Source organism: Balaenoptera borealis (assembly GCF_965194805.1).
Source record: "Balaenoptera borealis genome assembly, chromosome: 8".
NCBI classification, from domain to species: Eukaryota; Metazoa; Chordata; class Mammalia; order Artiodactyla; family Balaenopteridae; genus Balaenoptera; species Balaenoptera borealis.
Genome location: NC_138865.1, coordinates 62,891,029 through 62,905,022, shown reverse-complemented (window position 1 = coordinate 62,905,022; position 13,994 = coordinate 62,891,029). Strand labels below are relative to the sequence as shown.

Below are 13,994 nucleotides of genomic sequence, written 5' to 3'. Positions count from 1 at the left end.
AGGATTAGAGACGAATATATATGTCTGATCACTACATATGAGAAGCATTTGTTATGTGCATATTTGGAAGAGAACTTTTTTTCTCACTGATATTTCACATAATAAAATAATTTGAACATTGAACTTAACACAGTTATTGGGAAATGACGTAATGGTTCTACAGAAATACATGCATATATATTTATGGGTAGGAAATGCTAAAGTATTAATAAAATAAAAGAGATTGGAGTTTATAGTAAAAAATACAATGAGCTAAATGATAAAATACTTCAGCATTAGCCCTTACTTGGGGATGAATTATCTTTTTGCCCTTGTTATGGACTACAGTGATCATTTGTTTCTCTTAATGGATTTAGTTTCCACCAACACATTTCAAACTGGTTTAAAAATACACATTACATTTTTCTTACTTCCGGTAGCATTTCCCATCTGTCCAGAGGAAGAATTGACAAAACTTCATGTGTTTTATAATGAGAGGTGAGAAAGGAATCCAAGATATTTCCCAGGTTTCTTTTTGGGAAACTGGGTAGATGGTACTTCTATTTACAGGAATGGGAAAGATAAAAGTAGGTTTATGGGAAAATATTTTGAGTTCAATTTTAATATATCAAAAGTTGAGAAGTTAATGTGCTATCAAATAGATATGCTGATTTGATTCTCAGGAATGCGATCCTAAGAGGACGTATTGATTTAACAATCACTATACGTAAATAATCCTTGAAGCTACAAGAGTAGATGAGTTCAACCATGAAAGCTATAGACTGAAAAAAGAAGAAATGTAAGAAGTTTTTGGGCTAATATTAAGTCTTGAGAGGTGATATCTGGCAAAAAGGGAAACAGAAAAGTGTTCAATGTATTAATGGCCTAGTGATGGGTAAGGAAAGTGAGGGAATCCCCATGGGGAATCTACCTTATTAGAGAAATTCTAGTTGAGAAAATCTTGAAAATTGGAGCAGCGAGCCTGTGTGTCTTGAACACCACACAGTGCTTATTCAGTGAACAAACCAACCAACTTGTTGTAACAAACCTCACCTCATCTTTACCCTTGAATTCTATGGTTTGTGATTTTTCACCAGCAACTTGGAGGACAAATCTGCTTAAATTTTCATCTGTGTTCTGGGAAGGAAGCAAATGAACTTTCCTTTTTTTTTTTTTTTTTTCTTGTTTTCTTTTTTTATTCCAACCACAGACAACTCAGACACCTTTATGAAGTGGCTGATGACTCAGAACACAGAACAGGAAAAATTCAATCCAAAATGAAACAGCAAAACTAATTGCTCTGCTCTTTCTCTTTCTTGAGAGCAAAGTCATAGACAATTCTAGGGCCCAGGTATAGAAAAAGTAGTATCAAGTAACAGTGGGTTTTAAAAAAAACAACAAGTTAGATTATGCATGCTATGACTTGGTGAGGTAGAACTTGATCCCCCAGAATCCTTGAGTCTAAATGAATTATCTATCAGCTGGCTGGCCTGTGAAGAAAGCCATAATTAATGAGAATCATTAAGGATTCACTGAGTTGTGTCAGACAAGCCTTATTTTATTTTATTTCATTTTTTAAAATTTTTGATAGAGTTTATTAGACTGTAGATTAAAGGAATGATGTAGATGCAACATATCGGTATATCTGTATTTCAACAAGGTATTTGACATGAGATTTTTGAAGGTAAGAGATGGAGAATGGGTTCCTGGATAACAGATAATTTAGATGGATTCCTAACTGGTTCAGCAGTGTTAGGTTCTTGAATTAGAGGAGGGCTCAAATAAGTGGAAACAGCAATTATGAAGGCTTTTATATCAAAGATTTGATGAAGCCTGGCTTGTCTGGAAAGTACTGAGTTTCTAATTTAATGTCTCACCACTTCCTTGTCTGTCTTCAGATCTCAACTGAGGCTTGGTTCCAGTTAAATGTGAGTTGCTACCGTAAGGGATAGGATGTGGCGGCTCTTGATTAATATTCAACATTTAAAGGAAGTTAGCTGGTGCGCTGTGAAAAACAACTTTTGTAGGATTGTTGGTTCATACAGGCAAAGACAATTTGGACTAAATGATATTTACTATAACCATTTAATCTTCCTCTCTTCTTCTCACAGTGTGACCTCTGGTGGCTCACCACTGAGGATACTATTGAGAAAAAATTACTGGCAAGCTTATGAATGACTAAGGAGTTCTATCATACGGTGGCCATAAATGGTGTGAATCTACTTTTGCCAAGATATCCCCTTGGCAAGATATCTTATCTTTGGTGGTACTCACACGGATACAAGTTGCCCATACTAACTATTTGGCTCTTTGATTCTCTACAATAACCCCTCTGGATTCTTTTACCCCTAAGCTTTCCAGAAGAGAAGTATTTTAATAATGTCACTAGATGCCACTATAAACCATCTCAACCACTTGATCCAGGCAATCCTGGCCAAACCAACCACATGAACATACATATTTGTGTGTATAAATGCATAAACACACTTACTGACTTGCAGCATGCAATGTATCTATTCAATCTAATGCTTAAAATAAGCTTTTTTCTAAAGAGGCTTTGAATGCCCAGTACAATTCCTGGGTGTTAACAGAAATAGAAGAAAACAGAGGATGTGTAGAACTGGGGATCTCTAGAACTATATACATATAAACACACATATGTACATATATATTCATTGTATCTATAAATTTTTCTATAGTATGAATTTTATAATTTTTACTTTGTTTATAATAACTGTGTATAAATATAATGGTAAATTTATGTAATTTATAAAAACTGTACATATATTTGAGTACATATTTAACATTTTTAACTGATGGAATGTTTCACCAAAAACATCTGGAGATAGCTCTAAAGGATGAGGGATGAAATGTGCCTCAAAAACTGCGGTTTAGAAGAACTGGGAAAATTGAAATTAATTAATGGTTAATGTAACACATGATATTTTAAAAAACAAGTGAATGTATGTGTGCTTGTGAGTGTGTGTGTGAGTGAAAGAGAGTTAATTGGATGGTTGAGGAGAGGGTTGTTCAGAAACATGATGCCAGAATATGTTAATGCTATTTACAGATAACAGGAAAAACTAAACTGAAGCAAAAAGACTTGTATTTGGTTTTATGGCATACTGGTACATAAGAACTATTTTACTTTAAAATTGAATTTCAACATGAAAAATGACTATCATGTATTATCTAAACTTATAGAATTTATTAGCTTTTATTTGACTGCAGCCTCAGACTTCATCATGCATGCTCATTCAACTACTGCTGTGGGCCACAGTGTCAACGAATAAAATATCTTAAGAATTACCTATATAAGCAATGCCACCACAATTTTAGACTTAAAAAATTTACTAGTTTCCATTCTCCACATAATTTTAACTTTACATCTACAGGCTTAATAGTACTCCTATTACTAGATTAATTAAAAACAAAAATGAAATCCCAATGTTATAAATTTTGTTTGAAAAAAGGTCATTCTCTAATTAGGCAAGCAATGATGTTGACATGTCTTTAATCCTGCTCATTCTATATTATCATCAAGTCACAAGCTTTATTAAACTAAACTTTAAAAAGAGCAATTAGAATGAGTGAGGCTTACCAACATATAGCCTTCCCCCACAAGATGATTAATGGCTGGAGGATGAAAAGTGTCAAACTCCTCAAGATTTCCCTGGAAGGAAAAAAAAAAAAATGGGAAACACATTCTGAATTTACATTTTTTGGCAGTTATATGATGCTAAATTTAAGTCAGTTGATGCGATGAAAAAGGAGAATAATAATAATTGACACTTTATAGAGTAACGAAATTGACCAATGATTTGAAAAAATACCATCAAAAGGGTGTTTATATAATTTCCTTGATGGAAACTATTATAATCCATTTAAAGAATAATTTAAAGAAAATCCATTTAAATAAAACATGTAAAGAACAAATATAATCCTTAAATTTTTCTGATATAAAAGTTCACGCTATAAGAAATTATTCACTGATTAACCACAAACACATTTTCTTGTCTTAAATGAGAAGTTACTGAAAACATAATATATTTTATATATAAGATCTTTACAGCTGTTTTTGTTTTTCCGTGTTGCATAAGAAAATGAACCACTCACAATTTTTTAATGTTATACTACTCATTATTCACATATGTTTTCTTATAGATTCAGAAAGAATTGTTTATCAAATTATGCTTATTATCTATAGAACTCTTATCCCACATCCAAGTGACTGGTGTACTCTAGGATAATCAACAATTTTCAAATTGACAGCACAGTACTAAACATAAAATAGTGAGGCCATAACTATAATAAACCATATACATCAAAAACCTTAAATGAATCAGGATAGAGAATATGCAAGCCAATTGATGAATAGTCACCAGACGCACAGCTCAAAGAAAAACTATAGACAATTAAATATTTCACTTAAAATCACACATTTAACAGCAGAAAATTGAACTGGGTGACAAAGATCAGGTGGTCCCACCAACTGTTTAATGATTGGTGGGTCATGTGCTCCTGAGTTCCAAAAAGAAATCACAAATGGCAAAATTTCTACCATTTACTAAACACAAAGAGCTGAGCATTTAGGGTTCATCATGATTCCCCATGTCTGATCCAAATGTCTCCTCCCACACACAGCCAGGCTTTGTATGTTTCTCTCTTCCTAAAATGTTCCCTTGCTACCTGTTCAAACGTTATTCATTCTTTCTAAACCAAACTCTGAACTCACCTAATCTATGAAGCCATAATCTTTTTTGCATTCATAGGCTTGTTCTAATATTAACACATACTCCATCATGTATTTTTCATATATGTACCTTCTTTTTTCAACCACATTTTTAGTTCATTGGAACAGCAATCATGTTCTATTGATTGTGTGCGTATTCAGAAATTCAGAACCAGTAGATTTCCGACTATGTGGTAGAGAAAATATTATATTTATACAAATATATGTATATTTGTGTATAGCTAGGTAGATAAATATAGATTACTTAGTTAACTGGAAAGTCTTGGTACTATACACTATGTCTAAAATGATCCATGTCAAAATCTCCTTTGACTGACCAAGAAATGGCTTTTGGTTTTGAAAGGAAGGAACTGCTATTTCTGTCTAATTTGGCAAACAGTTCTCGCTCAGGACTAATAGAATACTACATTGAAACTAATTTCTTCTACGTGCCTTTAGTGAATAATGTTAAAATCTAACAAGGTGTTTCTATAAACTTCTGCTGAACTTACAAAGAACAGGTTCTGCAGAACCTAAGCAAAATAACATGTATTGAGTAGTTACTATGTCCCAAATGCTTTTTGTATATTATGTTGATCTTTTTTTTTTAAGCATGATTAAATGCAAACTAATGAGGCAGAATTTGTTGATTTCTCTACTTTTCAGATGAGAAACCTGAAATAAAGAGACTTTGAGTTACTTCCTCAAAGCCTCCTAGTCAGTAATTGGTAGAGCTGGAATTTAAACGCAGGCAGTCTGACTCAGAGCCTTTCATTCTAACTACAATAATATGCTACCTGTGTCTACAAATCACATATGCTAGATAAAGGGGAAGGGAATGCTAGAAGGAAAGAATAAGAAAGATATTTTACATATTGTTAAAATGTAGAACTGACATTTTTTTTAAAGCCAGGAGCAATTCCTAAAGGATTCTACCCTTCACACCCCTTCCCCAATATATACCCAAGGCAGTCTTAGAACCAGTATTTTCATGTAAACAAGACGACATGTTATAAAACCATTATCTAGTTATAGGATTATATATGGGAGTTTAAAACGAAAAATAAAATTTATTTTTAGATATTTACATGGGCATATTATCAAACATCTTTTATGTTACATTATAATTTAAATTGTAGAATTTAATTTTAGGTAAGATTTAAAATAGCTTTTAAATTTGGCCTTTACCTCTCTGCTTTTGAACATCTTACCATTAACAAATACAGCATCTGTAAAAACAGTATAATTTTGAGCTTTTAGTGCTATGGATTTCACATTTCCCTAAACCAACCCTTTTCCCTAAACTGTGCATGTTTCAGAGACTAAAGCAATATTTAAAGATTGTGGTATTCAAAACTTATTCACAGGAATAATGCTACCCTTTCTTTCCAGGAGCTGATTCACAAGTTATTATAAGTCTTACAAAAAACATTTTTTTTGAGATTTATAGTATGCACTTAACTTTGAGATTAGTTATTGTCAATAGCATTCTCCCCTTTTAAAATTTAGGAAGAATGAGTCTCAAGCACATTGAATCATTGCTCAGTTTTACTCAAGTTGTTCTTAGAAGAACTTTCAGGGACTTCCCTGGTGGTCCAGTAGTTAAGACTCTGAGCTTCCAATGCAGGGGGCACGAGTTCAATCTCTGGTCGAGGAACTATGATCCACATGCTTCCTGGTGTGGCCAAAAATGTTTAAAAATAAATAAGTAAAATAAAATAAAAATTAAAAAAAAAGAACTTGAGTTTTTCCTCTGCTCTTTGAAGCTGGGTTTCCTGTTATTTCTTTTTGTTTTATTTCTTTTGTGTTGCATTGTTATTTTCTGGCACTTCATATTTTGCTTTTGGCTTTCACAGAAAAAGTGAATAAAGACTCTCATACACTACCCGCACACACAAACAAGAACAAGTGTGTTTCTTTTTAAATGCTATCTATGTTTAAGCCCCTTACTTATTGTTACATAAGGTCTGCCATTATAAATTTAGAAGTTCATCACTAATCTTCATACACACTGGTTATTTTAAAAAATTTGATGAACATCAATGTTACAAATTAAATCTTATCTCATGGTCACTGATTTTAATTCTTAGAACACTAAAAGTGACTATGAATAGGTAACAAACACCAACAGTTAAGGAGACACATATTAATAGGGAAAAGGGAAAATTTATAAAGTACACCTTCTGCTTATAGTGAAATAAATTATATAAAAGAGGGAATTTCTGAGGGTTATAAAGATATACAATACAGAAAATAAGTGAAAATATTAAAAAGTATGTGCACTTATTCTGAAAGTTCTTTAGCCTCTTGTAATAAAGGATTTCTGTGAACAGATAGTTAATTAACATGCATTACCTAATAAAAGATGCATATGATGAAGACACATATAGTATAATGCTTTCATAAAATATAATCATGCAAGCAATTGGTCTCAATGCACAAAGCTAAAACTAACTCTGTATCTCACTGAAATTCGATCTCTCTTACAATAACCTCCTGTTATTCAATCTCTACTCCTTCATCTAAATCATAAATACATGTCCCTGCCTTTGACTCTTCTCCCAGTCTATCTCAGCCTCCTCACTCGTCTTACTTCCCTATCCAGGTTGATCCCAGGTTAACCTCCTCAGATACCCTCTAACCAAACCTTTATCACCTCTGCCTTCCTGCTGTCTCACTACCCTGCTAATGGAAAACTCTAGACCAACCTGACAGTCCATTTCCTCCATTCCAAATTTTATACTGCCCAACTCTGACAACTTGAGTTCCTTATTAATGAAACTCCTAATTAATGGCTTCTTTATTAATAATAACGGTTTATTTTGTCCAAAAAATGGGCTGGAAAAAGATAAGTGAGTAAAAAGCAGCAAGACAGCATGCTTCTGATGATTAATTATAGAGCATTGTCCAAGAACCAGAAAGCCTATATCCTCATCTGTTTGTGTTTAAAAGATAGGAGAATATATGTACCCATCTAAATCATGGGATGTATTATGCTTCATCAAGGATCACTGCAGATTCCTGCTGGCCTGTAGGTCCAAAATAAGGTTCATTCTTAGGTATTCATAATTGGCAGCTGGCAGCACACCCCCCTGCCATTAACATTGCATATCTTTCAAATAAATCCAGTATTAGGTATTTCAAAAACTCATACTATTTTACTAACACTTTTGATAAGAACCAGAGCAAGTTAGAGAGGACAGAGTGCATACATTAGTGGCATCTCTGCTTTCTAAGGCCTGTGTGTATCCCTTTCACCATGACATCTGAGACACACCAATGGTAGCCTGTTGACAGCTAGATTGTGACTAAAGTGTTACCTACCACGCTTAATTCCCTGATGTTTCTGAAATATAGGTCTGGCTAAGCATTCTAAGGCCCTTTGGCTTACTGAACACCAATTTTTTTAGCATTTAAGGGTCATATCATATGACAGCCCACCACATAATGTGAGTCAACCATTTAGATATCAAATAGCAGCAGAAGATCACTTATATATGTTTAAGAAATTTGATCAGGTTTCCACAAACTGCACAAATATTTTTTTGAAATATGAAACAAATTCATTCACTTTACACTTAGTGAATGGTTTAATCAAGATGTTTCCTGTGGGAACAGACCACTAATATTTGAGGGGGCCACAGTCTTCATCTTATTGGAAAGTGGGTCACTTATCTTAAATACAAAAGGCTATTTTGTTTTGTTACACTGCAATTGTAGTATCCAGAAAATGATTCCACTGAAGGGAACTTGAAAGACAGCTCAAATATCTTACTTTAAAAGAAAAAGGAAAATAAAGCAAACAAAACCTTTCTAAGCTTTGCATTCTAGATAGCTTTTATTTTTCTCCATTCTCCTCTTCTCACTCACACCCTCTCAGAAAAGTGGTTTGCCTTCACTAACTCTATTTTCAAACCTTCTCTTCACGGCCTATGCACTTTCTCAGAGATTCAGGCACTGACATTGCTACATCTGGAGTTGCCAATGACCTCCATATTGACAATTCCAATATAGACTTCAGTTATTTTACCTGTCTTATTTAACATTTGGCTCTGCTGACTACTGTTACCATCTTAAAACTTCTCTCCTAAATCCCATGACACTGCTTCCCTATAGTTTTCTTCCTATCACTCTGGTTATTCCTTCTTAATTAGTTGTTCATGTGTATCATATGATATTTTTTTCTCAGCACTTCATCTTTGACACTTTGCCCTTCTCATTACATACCTTCATACAAAGCCATGGTTTCAAAAATAACCTATTACTAATAAATTCCACATGTATAGCCCCCAAACCCATATATCAAACTATTGGACATTTATACCTGAATGCCCCAAAGATGTTCCCAATTCAACTTATGAAAATGTTCAATCACCTTTCATCTATTAATCTGCTCTTGCAATCTCTATCTCTGTGAACAATAATAATAGATAACATTTATTCCACATTTACTCTGCACCTGACACTTGCAATATCTTATGCAAGCTCTCTACAACCTCATAAGGGAGATATTAATATTATCACCATTTTGAAGATGAAGAAACAGATGCACAAAAAGGTCATGTTACCCACTTCAATTCATACAGCTAATAAGTATTGGATATGGGATCCAAACAGATTGCCTACACAATTAACCACTACACATTGAAAGATATTTGCCCACTTGCACAAGTCAGACTCTCTGGGATCAATTAAGATTTCACTTTTATTCACCTCAGAAAGCTGTCATCACTCAGTTTTTAGATTATGGGTACAAAGTACTTATTGTATCCATTTCCTCCTCTCCATTTCTATGGCTCCAACTTTAGTTTAAATCTTCACTTCTCATCTTGATTATTTGAATAATTATGGCTCTTTTTACCAGCCTCTATACTGACAATAAACTTTAATCTCTGGTCTTGATTCCAAACACTTTATTCTGCTGTTGTTTAAGATCAGTCTATGTAACCTGGAAAAAAGATATATGACTATGAAAAAAGTTGACCTAAATACCACCTTCATTTTCAACTGGTCATATAAAAAAGGCACATGCACAGATTTGGTGGGCACAGAACTCTTTCCATCTCCCACAGCACAATTTCCTAAGATAAAGGATAGAATTTCTAACCATCAAAAATATGATTGAATTGTCAAAAAACTGAAAGTCTATAAAAATTATGAAATAAAAGTCACCATTCTATTTGTACTTCGACAACTTAAAGTTCTCATTTGCATATATAAAATAATGCAAAGACCATGACTTTTCTCTCATGGAAAGTCCAAGGCATGCAAATTGTCGATGTCCCCACAGGCAGTTATGTTCATGACATACCAAAATAAAGTTATGAAAAGGAAGTGTCTGTATGAGTTTTGCCTCCCAAAATTTAAAGTTTACTAGTCTCTAGTATCTGTATATGTTTATACAGTAATGAAATAGAAGTTGCATTAAAAATTGTGAAGAGTTACTCAAGTAAGCCAGATTACTATGTGAATTTAAGAATATTTTATTTCAATTTCCACCTGAAAGAAATTCTCCTCACATAAAAAACACATGTGTCCTAAAGAAAGTCACTAACCTTCTATGACTCTTTTCTTATCTGGGGAAAAGAACATAGGGAGTAGGGGTTAGTAGATGAATTCTAAGATCTTTTTATGCTCTACTCTTCCAATTCGGGCAGATCTTTCAAGTTAGATAAAATTGCTTTGGTGACATCATGTGAATGATTAGAAAGGACAAAATGTGAACAATCAACAAACAACATTATACTGGCTTGGAGAACAAAGACTGTAAGATATTTGTGATTTACAATTTGAGCCTCACAATTTGAATTATTTTAATTTCCAAGAAAAACAACCCAGAAGCTTTAATGCCACTCCCCTAAATTGCTTTCAGTTAATGTGTACTTAATCAGAATCACAAAGGCATGCACATTGTTTTCAATAACAAATGGCTTTATTTCAAAGTGAGGCTATAATTGGGAATAGAAAAAGTGAATGACAGCAGCAACCTCAGCATTTGGTAAAACTATACTCAGAAAAACAAGCTCAAACTAGAGGAAGCAGTGAGATGAGCAAGCATTTTTGGTTTAAAGGATCAATAAAAATGAATGCACTGATGTAATATTCCTGACCAGAGAACTCAAAAGTATTTCCGTTTTGTTTAAAGTCTGATGTCATTGAATTAAGAACACTCACACAGTTCTTTTGCAAGCAGGATGTAGCTTTGAATAAATAGCCATAGAGCACTTTCGACAATTGGTCAAAACACTTTAGATACATCTAATAGGGCGTCCTCGGAGCAGATGTGTTTCTGCCCAAACCGGCACTAGAATTCCAATTACACAGGCAGACACATCACTACAACCTAATTGCCACTATCCTGAATGTGGGATGCAACCACTGCTTATGCGTCCTTGTTTCTCCCAAATCAGCATTAGTGATCTTCTCAATTTAGCAGTCTGCCCAGGGCTGTTGGGAGAACCAGCAATAAACTACTTAGTAACAAGAGGCTACAAATTGGTTTGTGCTCCGGTGTTTATGGGCTTACATAGTTAATTTCTCTCCGAATCAGTGGATGGATTAAACATTTTCTTCCCTAGCAAGGAAAGGTTCTTTAAAAAATGAGATTTTAAAACAATCAGATAAAGAGAAAAAAAAAATGGGAGAAAGAATTTAGCAAAAAGGTATTAAATGCAAAATTAAATTGAGCACTGATAAACCTCACTGTTAAGGCCATTTAAACAAATTGAAATGTATTCTTCCCTCTCAGTTTCACATGAAGTGCAATATGCCCTATTTTAAAATTAGATAAGCTGCTTAAAAGCTATTACTGTAAGCTCCACCTTCTCGCTAACCAAATTTACTGTAATGTGGGTGAGATTGTTTTTCTTTCACTCTTTCTATTTGTTGTTTTGAAGAGAGTGATAAGTTTAAACTGTTTTTCATGTTCTTAAAGTAAATGCATTTCAATGTTTTTGAAAAATAAGAATGTAAAAATATATAGTATTTTCATTAAAAAGCACATGCTTTCTCTAGAAGAAAAAATATATTTAAACAACTCACAAAAACACATTATGCCACTAGTGAAAGAAAATAACTTTTAAAAGTAACAATTGTAAATGATATTTTAATTTTTCATGCCCACACACACACAAAAATTTGGTTTGAGAAATATATAGTTGTATCTTGAGACAATTTGAAATTATGTGAAAGACTGAGACTATATCACTGAAGAGTTTCCAGTTTTAATTTTAAATGTGCTAGAAACAAAGTAAGTAGAAATGTGAAATTCAATGGAATTGAATTCTGGCAAAGTCAAACTTAAAAGAACCAGATATCTAGATCTTAACTATAGAAAATAGTTTTCTCAGTCGGTCACTAAATCACTTTTTAGGGGCCTAAAATAAAATAGGCCCATGAAAATAAGTATATTATATTTGGGATCAACTATTTCAAGCCCGTTATTTAACGCTACCTAAAATTCAGGCATGGGGAAGGAGCAGAACCATTCCCAATTGCCTTATTATATTTGAGCCTCTATAAGACTCACTAAAGTATTTACTATGAGCAATAAACCTAGCTTTAAAAATCTCAGCAATCTGGGTACCGCAGATATGAGAAGGCTGCTAATTGGTTTAATCTTACCAAACATTATAACTTTTTTTTGCACGATCAAATGCATGAAACGATTAAGCATTTTAAGAAATTTTATTACCTAAGGAAAAGAAAAGTTGTTGTTTCTTAAAGCTAACATAACTTAAATAAAACATAAAGTTTATTTATTTTTATAAACTTATTTATTTATTTTTGGCTGCTTCGGGTCTTCATTGCTGTGCACAGGCTTTCTCTAGTTGTGGCGAGCGGGGGCTACCCTTCGTTGTGGTGCGCAGGCTTCTCATTGCAGTGGCTTCTCTTGTTGCAGAGCACGGGCTTTAGGCGTGTGGGCTTCAGTAGTTGTGGCACGCAGGCTCAGTAGTTGTGGCTTGCGGGCTCTAGAGCGCAGGCTCAGTAGTTGTGGCACACGGACTTAGTTGCTCCGCGGCATGTGGGATCTTCCCCCTGCATTGGCAGGCAGATTCTTAACCACTGCGCCACCAGGGAGGTCCAAACATAAAGTTTAGATCCAGGCTGTCACCCATTAGCAGTTGCCTTCCCTGTGAATCCTAAATATAATGTGTGATGTCATCCGCTCATGGCAAAGTAACATCCTTCTTAGAAGCACATCCTCAGTGACAGCATTTCTGGAATGTCATTCTAGCTCAAGTAAAGCAGCATCTGCAGTACTGCACAATCATCCTCAGAAGTATTGCTATTTAGAGGCAGAACGACAATGAATAATGGTAAGAAATAGGGCACTGCCCCCGTGGGAATGCAGTAGCAGAGGCAGCAAAATGCTTAAACTTCTGACTGCGATTTCCCAGAGATTTAAACACCAGCAAATAAGGCCCTGTAGGCATGTAAAAAATAAGAGTGAATTTAACCCCCTTTTCACCTGCTCAGCTGCCACAAGTGTCGTTCTCTACGTGTAATTTAAAGTTTATTCCATTTCTGGCCCTGCTATTGTGCATTCTGAGGCATCAGCATAAAGAGGCATGGGGAGATAGAAGACTCAGAGATCAATCCTGAAAGATTAATCTATTAAATGTAACCTATTAAAACACCATAGATGGCCAACTTAGTTAAAGGTAGCCCAATAGAGCTATTGAAAAGAAAGCTATTTATCTAGACTGTTTCCTAAGAACCCAGAAAGTTGCTATTCCGGCTCTGGGGTAGAAATCTCTCCTCAGCACTTTTACCTGCTGCTGCTTTCCGCTGGCATTCTTATTAAGACGCACTTACCCTTAGGAAAGGTAACAAGATGGCTATTAGCGGGACTAAGAACACGTTCGTCTCCTTGAAGGAACTGACAGAAATGGTGCTGCTTGAGGAAGGTAAAATACAGAGAACTGAGAAGCAGTAGAGCACAACCCAAATGAGGGAGAATTCCAGAACAGGAAGGTGGAGGGCTATCTGGGTATGCTTAGTTTGGCCCCAACCCTGAAATATACTGTTCCTCTCCCTACCCAGTCTCATTCAACTAAATCTAAATGACAGCTACCAACCAGAACTTTTTAAAAACTTGAGAACGTTTATTGCAAACAGAAAACATAAAATTTTCAAGAATTCATTGGTTTACCTAATATGAATGTATTTCTGAAAAAAACTTGTCAATTCCCCATAATGTGAACACTTGAAGAGTTTAATCTAAGAGCCTAGAAAGAAAAAGCACAGTTTAAACTGAGAATACTTAAATTCTAATCTCACT

General features: G+C 34.4%; 1 protein-coding gene across 1 annotated transcript in view; it reads right to left on the bottom strand.

The window, feature by feature from the left end:
- PTPRD (protein tyrosine phosphatase receptor type D) overlaps nucleotides 1–13,994 on the bottom strand; it is a 2,142,992-nt gene that overhangs the window by 1,594,837 nt on the left and 534,161 nt on the right. The window contains exon 3 of the mRNA XM_082404325.1: nucleotides 3,581–3,652. The gene's annotated coding sequence lies outside the window, so the exon portion shown is untranslated. The remainder of the gene's footprint in view (nucleotides 1–3,580; nucleotides 3,653–13,994) is intronic.